The sequence below is a fragment of the Moschus berezovskii genome, chromosome 17, assembly GCF_049115385.1.
Source record: "Moschus berezovskii isolate FMDL1 chromosome 17, NW_MosBer_1.0, whole genome shotgun sequence".
Taxonomy (NCBI): Eukaryota; Metazoa; Chordata; class Mammalia; order Artiodactyla; family Moschidae; genus Moschus; species Moschus berezovskii.
The window spans coordinates 13,864,237-13,880,624 of record NC_142476.1 but is presented as its reverse complement, the minus strand read 5'-3'; positions in this window follow the sequence as shown (position 1 = coordinate 13,880,624).

Sequence of the window (16,388 nt, the reverse complement as noted above, 5' to 3'; positions counted from 1 at the left end):
TTTCAGCTTTAGCATCAGTCCTTCCAGGTGGAGAAAACGGTGTCCTGGGATGGGCCCCTCTGGCCCTGAACAGATGGGTCTCTTGGTGAGGTCCAGGGGGTCACTCACACAGTGGGAGCAGCTCAAGCACAAAGCATCTCCTCCACTCTGCCTCCAGGGGCCTGTCCAGACTACATGGCTCTCTGGGAGCTGTCATCAGAGCCAAGGTATCTTTCTCCTAAAAATGTTTGTTAATCTCTTCACCCAGAGTGCAGCTGAAAAGGAGAAATGGCTCTTTTGTTTCCCTGGGAGGTATTCTGGTAAAAGGAGTGAGTGGATCACAGGCCGACTGCTTTAGCTCCCACTTCCGCAATAGAAAGGTAGAGTATCCTCTCCACTGGGTAACCAGGCAGTAGTGACACGGAGACCTGGCTCCGAGGTTAAAGCGTCTGCCTCCAACGCGGGAGACCCGGGTTCGATCCCTGGGTGGGGAAGATCCCCTGGAGAAGGAAACGGTAACCCACTCCAGTATTCTTGCCTGGAGAATCCCATGGACGGAGAACCCTGGTAGGCTACAGTCCACGGGGTCGCAGAGAGTCGGACACGACTGAGCGATGGAACGGAACAGGGAGACCGTACCGCAGGGCGGGAGGTGTCTCAGGCTCCAAAGACCGACCTTCTCTACCCTAGACTCCATCCCCAACACAGCCAGAGTTTCTTGGGATGAAAACTGTTGATGTAACTGAGCTCCTTCTCTGACAGTATTTCTAATATTTAGTTATGGTTAGTTTTTCTCAACTAAAGGCTAATTGTTTCTGATCAATAACTGCTTCCATTTATTGATATAACACCCAAGTTGATAGAAATAGAAATACATAAGAGTTAAATTAATCATCATTTTATGATTTTGGTGATAAAAGGCAAATAGTGTTGCTCTTTCCAGAGTTTACATTAATTCTAGACATAATAGAGGTTCTCTGTACGTTTGTTAGATAATTAAATGCAAATATAATTTTAAAATAATTTTGAATATTTTCCTCTTAAAAACAAACACCTTTTCCTTTTACTGAATAGATAATATTAGATTAATATTGTGTAATTCCAATTTGTTTATTATAAAAAGTTTTCAGCTTCAAGTTTGGAAAACTTAGGTTTCAAACTCACTGCATTTTAAAAGTTCAAAATGACAGAACTCATTTGCTTTAAATCTGGTAGAGTGTGTGTATCTCTCTGAGGGCGTATTACTACAAGAAGTTGTTGAAAGCTATCTTGACGATTCTGACCAGCTTTATAGGGGCAACCACTGTATGTGTGTGAGCTAACCGCTCAGGCGTGTCCAACTCTGTGACCCCATGGAGTATAGCCCGCCAGGCTCCTCTGTCCATGGGATTCTCCAGGCAAGAATACTGGAGTGGATTGCCATTTCCTTCTCCAGGGGATCTTCCCAGCCCAAGGATTGAACCCAAGTCTCCACATTGCAGGTGGTTTCTTTACCATCTAAGCCATCAGGAAAGCCCTTTAGGTGTTGTTGTTGTTTTTTAATTTTTATTTTATATTGTAGTATAGTTGATTAACAGCAGTATTCGTTTCAGGCATACAGAAAAGTGATTCAGATATGCATCTACATGTATCTATTCTTTTTCAAATTCTTCTACCATTTAGGTTACTACGGAGTATTCAGCAGTTTCCCATGCTGTACAGCAGGTCCTTATTGGTTATCTGTTTTGTGTATAGTGGTGTGTACCTGTCCATCCCAAACGCCTTCACTCTCCGTCCCCTCCCCCTTTTCCCCACTGGATACTGTAAGTTCATTCTCCACGTCTGTGAGTCTGTTTCTGTTTTGTAAATAAGTCCCATGTGTATCATTTGAGACGATCATACTAAGTGAAGTTAAGTCAGAGAAAGACAAGTATCATATGATGTTGCTTATATGCAGAATCTAAAGAAACAAACCTGTACTTAACTATGTAGGAAAATATCCAAAGTCTCCTCTCTTGGTGCCAATGGCAAGTTCAGTACCCACTAAGCAACCAGTGACCACTTGAGAAGTCCTAGCTTATGGATGGAAGCCCATCTGCCAACACTGGGTCTCTCTGAGCAGGTCCCATGGAAGCCCTGGGATGGCGCAGTTAATATCATCATATAGAAATCACAAGACATACAGAATATCTTTTTTTGGTTAGTCTAGCTAAAGGTTTGCCAATTATGTTCTACATGTTTAACTCAGGACTACATGGTTTCACAATACTGTCCTTATTAAGAAAAATACTAAGACTTAGGAAAGCTTTTGCTTGAGAGTGAGTAAAGACCTTTGGGAAGTAACCAGAGTTCCCTGACCACACTTCTGAATGACCTTTCTGACTACCAAAGGGAAGCGTGTATGATTATTTATATTTATCATTATACAGTATATGGAACAACATTATATTAACTGCAAAATCTTAACATTTCTATTACTTTTCTTAGGCATCAAAATCGTAATCAAGCATAAAAGCTTAAGGTTTGCAATACTGCTCAAGAATAACACAAGAATGATTGTGTCTTGGTACTTTTTAAAACGTACGTGCATCTGACTTTTTCCAGTACAGCGTGTTGGTGGTCTTTCCTACTACCATTGGTGAGGTATTACTGTTTTCCAGGAAGTTTGCCTTTTTCTGTGTGTATTTTAAGTTCTGACTATATGTCAGGCACTTGATTTAGCGTCATAACTCTGTAAGACTGGACAGTGACTTTTTTCTGCATCACAAATGAGAAAGCTTTTACCAAAAGAGAATGAGAGAGCAAAGGACGGGGGAGACACACAGACACAGAGAGAGGGGGGAAAAGGAAGGATTAGAAGCTCATTCAAGGTCACGTGGCTTGTAAGGATTTGAATCTAATCAATCTGACTTTTCTTAGAGCCTCAGTGATACATGATGTTAACAATGAGACAAATTAAATGCATATATTTTGTAATTTTATCAAGATATCTGATATAATATTTTATAAACACCTTGTAGACTCTATGGAGTCAATAGCATAACTTTTCTGTTGTTTTTCATTGGCTAAGTCGTGTTCAACTCTGTGACCCCATGGACTGCAGCACACCAGGCTCCTGTGTGCTCCACTGTCTTCCCGAGTTTGCTCAAATTCATGTCCATTGAGTCAGTGGTGCTATCCAACCATCTCATCTAGGTTGAGTTAAAATTTCATAAGCTTTTGTAAGCAGAGTCCTAACTCATCCATTTAATAAATGGGTACAGGGCACCTACTGTTGCCAAGATACTGCGTCGGGGCGGGGAATAGAGCAGTAATAAAAGAGGCAGAATGACGCCTATCTTCGTGGAGATGTTTAATGGAGGGGCATCACCAAACGAAACTGTAGTACGTGAACTAGAGTGTGAGCCAGATAATGAATGAAGTGGAAGCAAGTGGACCATTAAACGGGGCGAGGAGCACCGCCCTCATGGCAGAGAGTGAAGACGGACTCAAGAGCCTCTCGATGAAAGTGAAAGAGGAGAGTGAAAAAGCTGACTTAAAACTCGACATTCAGAAAACTAACACCAGTCCATTCTAAAGGAAATCAGTCCTGAATACTCATTGGAAGGACGGATGTTGAAGCTGAAGCTCCAATACATTGGCCACCTGATGCGAAGAACTGACTCATTAGAAAAGACCCTGATGCTGGGAAAGACTGAAGGCAGGAGAAGGGGACGACAGAGGATGAGATGGTTGGATGGACATGATGGACATGAGTTTGAGCAGACTCCGGGAGTTGGTGATGGACAGGGAAGCCTGGCATGCTGCAGTCCATGGGGTCACAAAGAGTTGGACACGACTGAGTGGCTGAACTAATAAGGAGTACCAAGGCATGGGGGTGAGTTTGTCACTTAAAAGAATGTTCAAGGAAGGCCCTGTTGAGGTGACACTTGAGCAAAGAACTGAGGCAGTGAGGGAAACAGCCTTGGGCATCAAGGCAACTTTGAGGATGGACTCAACAGTTTGGATGACCTGTTGTTATTACTTGCCGTCAGTATGTGTGATAGTCATTCCTGGTACATTGTTTGATAAAACTAGGACCTAAAGCGTCACCGTATTTGAATATGAACCAGATTTCACTCAGTAAACTTCCGAATGAATAAACAAACAGCCCTTGTTATGCAAAAGAAAGTAAAGACTGCCTACCTATGGAAACCTGGATTATCAGGGATGTGTTTGGAAAGTAATTTGTAACTGTAGTCTGTTTGAGCTAGCTGACATTGAGATACAACTGCCAAAAATAAAGCTAATTGGTTTTTAGGCATCATTAACAAAAATGATACCCAGTAATATCAGATTGTACTTACATGTCTTGGAATCATGCTTTAAAAGACGTGCAAGGTGGAGGATATTCATTTACAGAAAAATGACAAAAGGGATATCTTTATATTTAGGCTTTGGGGCGGCTACATTCCATGAGGAAATGCTCCCCCCAGAAAATGTACTGGGTTAGTAATCCTGAAACTATTAGCCTTACAGTATTTAGAATTACACACAATTACAGATACTACTTGATTAATTCAACCCCTAACTGGAAAATCTAGTTTATATAAGCAACAATAGAAATCATTTAACCTAGCTTTTGGTAGAACAGTCTTTTTCAGGCTTTCTCAGTCAAGGTTCCTACAAAGGGGAAAACTAATCTTAAAATCAGCAAATGTAAAAAGATAAAGCAAGAGAAAATGCAGAGATGATTTAGAGAGTAATAATCATATAGACACAAGTTGATTAATTGATAGGATTTCCAATTAGGAGGGTTCCACTCAGTAAAGAAACCTTTCCAACAGTAAGGTTTCATCATAAAGGATGCGAACTGAGAGGGGTCAACAATACACACAGTGATCTATAATCCATATCTCTTAGGAAGATGGTTAAGAACTTATTAAAGCTAGGCCTTTTTTTCAAGGTCTGAAACTTGTAGTCAGAAAAGGGAGCTATTTGCATGAAGTTTCAGTGTTTACAGCTCTAGGCTCTCCCCATGGAAGATCTTCTGGTGTCTATGAACAGAACTGGGGCTTCCCAGGCAGCACTAGTGGTAAAGAATGCACCTGTCAATGCAGGAGACATCAGAGACCTGAGTTCGATCCCTGGGTGGGGAGGATCCCCTGCAGGAGGGCATGGCAACCCACTCCAGTTCCTTGCCTGGAGAATCCCATGGACAGAGGAGCCTGGGGGGCCACTCCATAGGGCCACAAAGAGTCAGACATGACTGAGCAACCAAGCACACATCAGCAGAATTAATTTTATCCTAAAATTCAAAGCTAGTAAACTTCTCAGTCCACATAAGATTACAGATTTTCGGTCAACCTACATGTAATAAGGGGCTTCTCTGGTGGCTCAGACTGAACTGTGGTGCTAAAGAAGACTCTTGAGAGTCTCTTGGACAGCAAGGAGACCAAACCATTTAATCCTAAAGGAAATAAACTCTGAATATTCATTGGGAGGACTGATGCTGAAATTGAAACTCCAATACGTTGACAATCTGATTTGAAGAGACAACTAACTCATTGGACGAGACCCTGATGCTGGGAAAGATTGAGGGCAGGAGGAGAAGGGGACGACAGAGGATGAGAAGGCTGGATGGCATCACCAACCTGATGGACATGATTTTAGGTAAACTCTGGGAGTTGGTGATGGACAGGGAGGCCTGGCGTGCTACAGTCCATGGGGTCCCAAAGAATCGGACACAACTGAGCGACTGAACTGAACGGAATGTCTAATTCTCACCACCACACTATGAAGTATGTCTTACTAATATCTCTCTTTTACAGATATGGAAACTGAGGAAGTTAAGGATAGAAAAGGATAGGATAGAATCTGGATTTCAATTGCCAAGTTCAAGATAAAGAAAAAAGAGGCATGGGGCTGTGAGAGTGCTGAAGACTAGAACGTTAAGGAAACGTTGTTTAAAGAGAAATTTTGAAATCTTCATGATTTGTCAGGTAAACACCCTAATCGTCTCTCCATGAAACCCATTGGAACCATCAATGCCACTTTTCAAGGGCTTAGTCTCAGATTTGTGGTTTTGGGATGAATGGGAATGTCCAGACTGGTCTTTAAATTACTTCAGGATGATTCCACAAGGTCTGTTACTTGAGGTCACGCAAAGATTAATGAAGGTTGTCAAAGCATAACCACATATTAAAACCAAGATGTTTGCACACATCCTCTGACTCACGCACTTTTTAAATTAATCTCTATTTTAGAATGAATAAAATTATGTAAGCAAACATGACATGTTCTGCGATTTCATCAATAATGTATAGGAAATCCTTTTGCTATACAGTAAGCTCCAAACAAAGAGAAAAAGGTCAAGGAGAGGAGGAGTGACAGTATTGATTTCATTCGTTTTTGTAATAAATCATGGACAGAAGTTGCAGAGATGAGTGACAAAGTTTTGTCAAAGCATCTCTGTAGATATTCAGCCTTCTTGACACATTTTGTTTATCACTAAGGAACAATGATAACAATGAAAACAATCTCACATTTTGTAAGCAAATGTATAAAAACCCTACAAATTAAAATAGAAGATGTTTCTTTCCAAGAGCCAGTTGTTCGCCCATTAATTAAGTGAGCTCTGTATTATCATGGAATCAGAATGTTTTTGCTAAATTGCATCCTTAGGCAAGAACATATTCTCTACTTTGTCAAGAGTTACATTTGGAAAGAAATTTGCTTTGTTTTGATCAGTATATATGGTCATGTAATTAATAATATAATTTAGCAAGAAAAATAGTGTTTCCTCGCCTTAAATTTTTCTTTATAATTACTTCTTATTTCTGCTTTTCCAACTCAGCATTTGACACACAAAATGAAAAGAAAAATAATAAGATTATTTGATTCTTGGACCTGTCATATAAATGAATGCTTTCCAAGTTTGTAAAATAATGTCTATTATTGTAATTAGAGCTTGGAAAGCTAATTCAGAGAATATCATCAAACTGAGCCTTTTCCTGAACTGAACTGAACCTTTTAGGGTTCATAGGAATTCACCTCTTCCTCGAACCTTGAAAAATGTGGTGTTTTTAATTACAATGGCTATCAGAAGTAGCTCGTTGTCATCATTCTATATTAACCAGGCGTTTGTCAGACAGGCATAGTTCGATGCAGTATTTCATGCTTCCTGCCTTTTGACCGCCACCATTTTCCTCATGCTTAGTGTCTATAAGTGATTAACTGATAGACCGAGAAGATTGATGAATGTAAATAACAACGCTAAGATATGAAAGGTTAAGAATGTGAAGCATTTTTTGTTTAGTAAAAAATGAGTTTATACAACCTAAAGGAGGCCGAGAATCCTGGAAAGCCTTGCTGTGCTTCCTGACCCCCTGGGCTGGTCGGATGGAAGGCACGCTGTGAACTGTGTGACTACTTAGTCTTGACAGTGTGATCCCAGTGGTTTTTATTTCCAATTTGCAGTTTTATTCCTCAGGCCACATTCTGAGTTGTTTTTTTGTTTTGGGTTTTTTTTTAATTCAAAATAGTCCCACTTGTGAAATTCCCCTTTTGTTTTCAATTTCTACATTCTCTCTCGTATAAAAATTGTTCTTCAATCCTTGCATCATCTCCAGTTCTTTGACCTATCTAGTTAGTTGATATCATGGCAATCATGATTTTTACTAAGAATTTTATACATAGTTTCTCATTCAATATTCAAAGGCATGTACTTTGATTTTCCCCATTTGACCAGTGGAGACATGTTGGTGCAGAGAGGGTAAATTGATCATCGATGCTCTTTCTATGCATTAGGTCTGCCCAACCATGAAGCTCATGTTCTGAACCACCACAAAATATGCCCTCTGTCTTTTTACATTCATCCCTATCCATCGTGATGTCACGGTCAGCTCACCAATGCTATTATGTATATGTATAATATCTTGACGTATTTCTCTTTCATTTTTGAAGACCCAATTTTGCACTACCTTCAAATCCTAGGTAAACCCCTTTGAATTCTCTGGTTTTGCTCTCAGCTCCTGAGAAATGTTAGAGAAAACTAAGTTCATGTGTTCAGAGGCTATATCCAGTTCAGTCACTCAGTTGTGTCAGACTCTTTGTGACCCCATGAACCACAGCACGCCAGGCCTCCCAGTCCACCACCAACTCCCAGAATTTACCCAAACTCATGTCCACTGAGTCAGTGATGCCATCTAACCATCTCATCCTCTGTCGTCCCCTTCTCCTCCTGCCTTCAATCTTTCCCAGCATCAGGGTCTTTTCAAGTGAGTCAGCTCTTCGCATCAGGTGGCCAAAATACTGGAGTTTCAGCTTCAACATCAGTCCTTCCAATGAACACCCAGGACTGATTTCCCTTAGGATGGACTGGTTGGATCTCCTTACTGTACAGGGGACTCTCAAGAGTTTTCTCAAAAATATTATTTCAAACTTCAGTTAGAGGCTTAAATATATATGGCAACATTTTCACTAATTTTAATCTATTTCCTTTTCTCATGCTCCATCCCAGCTGTCCAAAATCTGAAAGTTTTTCAAGGTCTCCAATTCTGCCCAAAGTTATCTTACCCTTAGAAGAACATGCGTTCTTAAACTTAAATATTTTTTTTAAATCAGGAAGTCCATAAACTTTCTTTCTTCCTCTAAACTTTAAAGGATATCAGTAATTTTCACCCCAGCTTCAGGGACTTCTTCAACTTGTTAAATTGTAAACAGAAATCTGGGTTTGTACAATTTTTTTTTAAAAAAAGGACAATAGTATTTATTAGATTCTCCAAAGGAATCTGTGATCCAAAAAAGAGAATGCCTAAAAGATTTGACCTAAATCTTTTCTTTTTAACTTTCTCTTTAATTTCAGAAGCACATGAATTTTTTTCCAAATTTAGAATTATTATATATTCCTGATAAATGAAAGTTTTGTATTATAATGAAATACCTACGTTTAACATGCTTCTTGGTTTGAAGTGCTTTTATTTATTAATTTTTTGAAGTGCTTAAAAATTAACATAGGTATATGAGATTCATTTTGGTTAGTGTTTGCATGGGTAACTTTTTCCATTCAATTATATTCAACTTACATTAAAGTTATGTGTCTTGTAAGTAACATGAGTTGAGTTTTGAATTTTTGACAATCTCTCAATTGTGTCTTCAATTGAATTATTAACATATTTTTTAAAATAGTAGAGCTTAAATCTGCTACTTTTTCTTTTTATCTTGCTTTTTATTTCCCTCCTGCCCCTGCCTTTTTTAGGAGTGTACTTTTTATTATTCTAATTTTCTTCTCTTTTCTTCTTCTTTTTTGTAATTCCTTCTGATTTATTATGGAGATGTTGGCATTAAGTCTTTACTTATGAAAGTCTAAAATAAATTAGTACATTTCCACTTCTCAGGCAACACAAAAATCATAGAATAGCTATTTATCTCTCCCCCAACTTGCATACTATTGTATTGCTGAAATTCCCCAGACATTATGTCTTATATTAACATAGATTTAGACATCTGTTAACTTTTTTCAGTGTTTTTTAGAATTTCTAATATCTCTTGAGTGTTCATCTGGAATTGTCTTCTGCCCAAACACATTTTTTCAGTATTTCTTTATTACATGTCTGCTGGCTACAATTTTTTTAATTTTTTTAATTTTCTAAAAATCCCTTTATGTCAATTTTTGAGATACAGTTTTACCTAGAATTCTACATTAACAATTCTATGTTGACAGTGTTCCTTTCACTCCTTTAAAATTATCATTCCATTGTTCACTGACTTCCATTGATCCCATTGAGAATTCCATCATTGCTACTTTTAAAATAGTGTCTTTTCTTCTCTATTAGTCCCTTTGTCTTTATTTTTGGTTTTCAGTAATTTTAGCATACAGGTTAGCAGTTTCAAAACTGATGAAAGACATTAAGCCATAGATTCAAGTACTATGACCTCTAAATAGTGTAAATACAAAGGACCTCACCTCATTACATAGACTTGTTAAATTCTCAGCAGACGTTTGTTCTGAACCCTACAATTGCCATTTCCGGTTGCACAATAAATTCTGGAAACTTTTTCCCACATTAACCCAGCCATTTGCACATACTTTCTTCATTTATTTTATCTTCTATTCAGGCTTGCTATACTCAAATCTCTCCCACAGGAAAAATATTTGAAAATCCTGCCTCATCAAAATCACAAGGTCTTTCTTCATGATTGCCAAGTCACTGGCCTTGTTTCATTCCATAATCACATGGGCTTATTTACATGATCCACACTGCTGCTGACTCGTCCCTCTTGTTAAACTTATTCATCCTTTGGTTTCTGTGACTCTGCTTGCTCTTATTTTCTCTCTAAATACCCTGCATTATCTCCTCTTCCTCTACTTATCTCTAGAATTTGTGTTTTTTATGGGTTTTCCCTCAGTTACCATTGCATCTCACTGTATTCTTCATCACTATATGGCTACATCTTCATACGTAAACTTTCCATTCTTTCTTCTGTATTATGTGTCTTAAATGTCCACCTAGGTCATTTGAACTTCAATTTTATCATTAGTTCAGTCAGTTCAGTTCAATCGCTCAGTCGTGTCCGACTCTTTGTGACCCCCATGAATCACAGCATGCCAGGCCTCCCTGTCCATCACCAACTCCGGGAGTTCACTCAAACTCATGTCCACAGAGTCGGTGATGCCATCCAGCCATCTCATTCTCTGTCGTCCCCTTCTCCTCCTGCCCCCAATCCCTCCCAGCATCAGAGTCTTTTCCAGTGAGTCAGCTCGTCGCATGAGGTAGCCAAAGTATTGGAGCTTCAGCTTTAGCATCAGTCCTTCCAATGAACACCCAGGATTGATCTCCTTTAGAATGGACTGGTTGGATCTCCTTGCAGTCCAAGGGACTCTCAAGAGTCTTCTCCAACACCACAGTTCAAAAGCATCAATTCTTCGGTGATCAGCTTTCTTCACAGTCCAACTCTCACATCGATACATGACCACAGGAAAAAACATAGCCTTGACTAGATGGACCTTGGTTGGCAAAGTAATGTCTCTGCTTTTTATTATACTATCTAGGTTGGTCAAAACTTTCCTTCCAAGGAGTAAGCCTCTTTTAATTTCATGGCTGCTGTCAGCATCTGCAGTGATTTTGGAGCCCCCAAAATAAAGTCTGACACTGTTTCTACTGTTTCCCCATCTATTTCCCATGAAGTGATGGGACCAGATGCCATGATCTTTCTTTTCTGAATGTTAGGCTTCAAGCCAACCATTTCACTCTCCTCTTTCACTTTCTTCAAGAGGCTTTTGAGTTCCTCTTCACTTTCTGTCATAAGGGTGGTGTCATCTGCATATCTGACGTTATTGATATTTCTCCCGGCAATATTGATTCCAGCTTGTGCTTCTTCCAGCCCAGCGTTCCTCATGATGTACTCTGCATATAAGTTAAACAAGCAGAGTGACAATATACAGCCTTGACGTACACCTTTTCCTATTTGGAACCAGTCTGTTGTTCCATGTCCAGTTCTGACTGTTGCTTCCTGACCTGCATACAGGTTTCTCAAGAGGCAGGTCAGATGGTCTGGGATTCCCATCTCTTTCAGAATGTTCCACAGTTTATTGTGATCCACACAGTCAAAGGCTTTGGCATAGTCAATGAAGCAGAAATAGATGTTTTTCCGGAACTCTCTTGCTTTCTCCATGATCCAGCGGATGTTGGTAATTTGATCTCTGGTGCCTCTGCCTTTTCTGAAACCTGTGTGAACATCTGGGAGTTCGCGGTTCACATACGCTGAAGCTTGGAGAATTTTCAGCATACCTTCCATTCTTTCTTCCACTGAACTGATAACACTTATCTTGCTTTAAATGTCCTCTAGCTCATTTCACAATTTAAAACATCAAGGCTCCAAATCTGGATTCAGCTTTATTTTATCGATTTTAGATTTTGTTGGAATATTCTTGCTTTTCAGTGTTGTATAAATACGTTTCTACACTATAGCCAAATGAAGCCCTTCATATCAGTTCAGTTGCTCAGTCATGTCCGACTTTTTGAGACCCCAAGGACTGCAACACGCCAGACATACCTGTCCATCCCCAACTCCAGAGTCTGCCCAAATTCATGTACATCAAGTCAGTGATGCCATCCAACCGTCTCATCCTCTGTCGACCCCTTCTGATCCTGTCTTCAAACTTAAACAGCATCAAGGTCTTTTCCAAAGAGACAGTTCTTCCCATCAGGTGGCCAGTGTACTGGAGCTTCAGCTTAAGCATCAGTCCTTCAAATGAATATTCAGGACTGATTTTCTTTAGGATAGACTGGATGGATCTCCTTGCAGTCCAAGGGACTCTCAAGAGTCTTCTCCAACATCACAGTTCAAAACACCAATTATTTGGCACTCAGCTTTTTTTATAGTCCAACTCTCACATCTGTACATCACTACTGGAAAAAAAATAACTGACTAGATGGACCATTTTTGGTAAAGCAATGTCTCTGCTTTTTAATATACTGTCTAGGTTGGTCATAACTTTCCTTCCAAGGATCAAGTGTCTTTTAATTTCATGGCAGCACTCAGCATCTGCAGTGATTTTGGAGCCAAAAAGAAAAAAAAAAACCAGTCACTTTTTCCATTGTTTCCCCATCTATTTGCCATGAAGTAATGGAACCATAGGGCTTCCCTGATAGCTCAGTTGGTAAAGCATCTGCCTGCAATGCAGGAGACCCTTGGAAAAGACTTTTTGGAAAAGACCTTTATTTTTCTGGGCTCCAAAATCACTGCAGATGCTGATTGCAGCCATGAAATTAAAAGACGCTTACTCCTTGGAAGGAAAGTTATGACCAACCTAGATAGCATATTAAAAAGCAGAGACATTACTTTGCCAACCAAGGTCCATCTAGTCAAGGCTATGGTTCTTCCAGTGGTCATGTATGGATGTGAGAGTTGGACTGTGAAGAAAGCTGATCGCCGAAGAATTGATGCTTTTGAACTGTGGTGTTGGAGAAGACTCTTGAGAGTCTCTTGGACTGCAAGGAGATCCAACCAGTCCATTCTAAAGGAGATCAATCCTGGGTGTTCATTGGAAGGACTAATGCTAAAGCTGAAACTCCAATACTTTGGCCACCTCATGTGACGAGTTGACTCACTGGAAAAGACTCTGATGCTGGGAGGGATTGGGGGCGGGAGGAGAAAGGGACAACAGAGAATGAGATGGCTGGATGGCATCACCGACTCGATGGACATGAGCTTGGGTGAACTCTGGGGGTTGGTGATGGACAAGGAAGCCTGGTGTGCTGTGATCCATGGGGTCGCAAAGAGTCGGACACGACTGAGTGACTGAACTGAACTGAACTGAACAGATGGGACCAGATGCCATGATCTTAGTTTTCTGAATGTTGAGTTTTAAGCCAGTTTTTTACTCTCCTCTTTCACTTTCATCAAGAGGCTCTTTAGTTCTTCTTCACTTTTTGCCATAGGGTCCTGTCATCTGCATATCTGAGGTTATTGATATTTCTCCTGGCAATTTTGATTCCAGCTTGTGCTTCTTCCAACCCAGCGTTCCTCATGATGTACTCTGTATATAAGTTAAATAAGCAGGGTGACAATATGCAGCCTTGATATACTGCTTTCCCGATTTGGAACCAGTCTGTTGTTCCATGTCCAGTTCTAACTGTTGCTTCTTGTACTGCATACAGATTTCTCAGGAGGCAGGTCAGGTGGTCTGGTGGTCCCAGCTCTTGAAGAATTTTCCACAGTTTGTTGTGATCCACACAGTCAAAGGCTTTGGCATAGTCAAAAAGCATAAATAGATGTTTTTTCTAGAACTGTCTTGCTTTTTCTATGATCCAATGGATGTTGGCAATTTGATCTCTGGTTGCTCTGACTTTTCTAAATCCAGTTTGAACATCTGGAAGTTCACGGTTCATGTACTGTTGAAGCCTGGCCTGGAGAATTTTGAGCATTATTTTGCTAGCGTGTGAGATGAGTGCAATTGTGTGGTAGTTTGAACATTCTTTGGCATTGCCTTTCTTTGGGATTGGAATGAAAACTGACCTTATCCAGTCCTGTGGCCACTGCTGAGTTTTCCAAATGTGCTGGCATATTGAGTGCAGCACTTTCACAGCATCATCTTTTAGGATTTGAAATAGCTCAACTGGAATCCCATCACCTCTACTAGCATTGTTCATAGTTATGCTTTCTAAGGCCCATTTGTCTTCACATTCCAGGATGTCTGGCTCTAGGTGAGTGATCACACCATCGTGATAATCTGGGTCATTAAGATTTTTTTGTACAGTTCTTCTGTGTATTCTTGCCACCTCTTCTTAATATCGTCTGCTTCTGTTAGGTCCATACCATTTCTGTCCTTTATTGTGCCCATCTTTGCATGAAATGTTCTTTGGTATCTCTAATTTTCTTGAAGAGATCTGAGTCACTTCAGTCGTGTCCAACTCTGTGTGACCCCATAGACGGCAGCCCACCAGGCTCCCCCATCCCTGGGATTCTCCAGGCAAGAACACTGGAGTGGGTTGCCATTTCCTTCTCCAATGTGTGAAAGTGAAAAGTGAGATTGAAGTTGCTCAGTCATGTCTGACTCGTAACGACCTCATGGACTGCAGCCTACCAGGCTCCTCCATCCATGGGATTTTCTAGACAAGAGTACTGGAGTGGCTTGCCATTGCCTTCTCTGGAAGAGATCTCTAGTCTTTCTTATTCTATTGTTTTCGTCTATTTCTTTGCATTGATCACGGAGGAAGTCTTTCTTATTATCTCTCCTTGCTATTCTTTGGAACTCTGCATTCAAATGGGTATATCTTTCCTTTTCTCCTTTGCCTTTCTCTTCATAGCTGTTTATAGGTGCCTCCTCAGACAGCTATTTTGCTTTTTTGCATTTCTTTTTCTGGGGGATGGTCTTGATCCCTGTCTCCTGTACAATGGCACAAACCTCCATCCATAGTTCTTCAGGCACTCTGTCTATCAGATCCAGTACTTTAAATCTATTTCCCACTTTCACTGTTTAATCATAAGGGATTTGATTTAGGTCATACCTGAATGGTCTAGTGGTCTTCCCCACTTTCTTCAATTTAAGTCTGAATTTGGCAATAAGGAGTTCATGATCTGAGCCACAGTCAACTCCTGGTCCTGTTTTTGCTGACTGTAGAGAGCTTCTCCATGTTTGGCTGCAAAGAATATAATTAATCTGATTTTGGTATTGACCATCTGGTGACGTACATGTGTAGAGTCATCTGTTGTGTTTTTGGAAGAGGATGTTTGCTATGACCAGTGCGTTCTCTTGGCAAAACTCTGTTAGCCTTTGCCCTATTTCATTTTGTACTTCAAGACCAAACTTGCTTGTAACTCTAGGTATGTCTTGACTTCCTACTTTTGCATTCCATTCCCCTGTAATGAAAAGAACATCTTTTTTGGGTGTTATTTGTAGAAGGTCTCATATGTCCTTCATAGAACTGTTCAACTTCCACCTCTTTGGCATTAGTGTTTGGGGCATAGACTTGGATTACTGTGATATTGAATGGTTTGCCTTGGAAACGAACAGAGATCATTCTGTCATTTTTGAGATTGCATCCAAGTACTGCATTTCGGACTCTTTTGTTGAGTATGATGGCTACTCCATTTCTTCAAGGGATTCTTGCCCACAGTAGTAGATAAAATGGTCAGTTCAGTTCAGTTGCTCAGTCGTGTCCGACTCTCCGTGACCCCATGAATCACAGCATGCCAGGCCTCCCTGTCCATCACCAACTCCCGGAGTTCACTTAAACTCATGTCCACCGAGTCAGTGATGCCATCCAGCCATCTCATTCTTGGTCGTCCCCTTCTCCTCTCGCCCCCAACCTTTCCCAGCATCAGAGTCTTTTCCAGTGAGTCAACTCGTCGCATGAGGTGGCCAAAGTATTGAGTTTCAGCTTTAGCATCAGTCCTTCCAATGAACACCCAGGATCGATCTCCCTTAGAATGGACTGGTTGGATCTCCTTGCGGTACAAGGGACTCTCAAGAGTCTTCTCCAACACCACAGTTCAAAAGCATCAATTCTTCGGCGATCAGCTTTCTTCACAGTCCAACTCTTACATCCATACATGACAAATTCACCCATTCCAGTCCATTTTAACTCACTGATTCCTAAAATGTCGATGTTCATTCTTGCCATCTCCTGTATGACCACTTCCAATTTGCCTTGATTCATGGACCTAGTCTTCCAGGTTCCTATGCAGTATTGCTCTTTACAGCATCAGACTTTACTTCCATCACCAGTCACATCCACAACTGGGTGTTATTTTTGCTTTGGCTCCGTCTCCTCTTTCTTTCTGGAGTTATTTCTCCACTCTTCTCTGGTAGCATATTGGGCACCTACGAACCTAGGAGGTTCATTTTCCAGTGTCATGTCTTTTTGGATTTTCATACTGTTCATGGGGTTCTCAAGGCAAGAATACTGAAGTGGTTTGCCATTCCCTTGTCCAGTGGACCACGC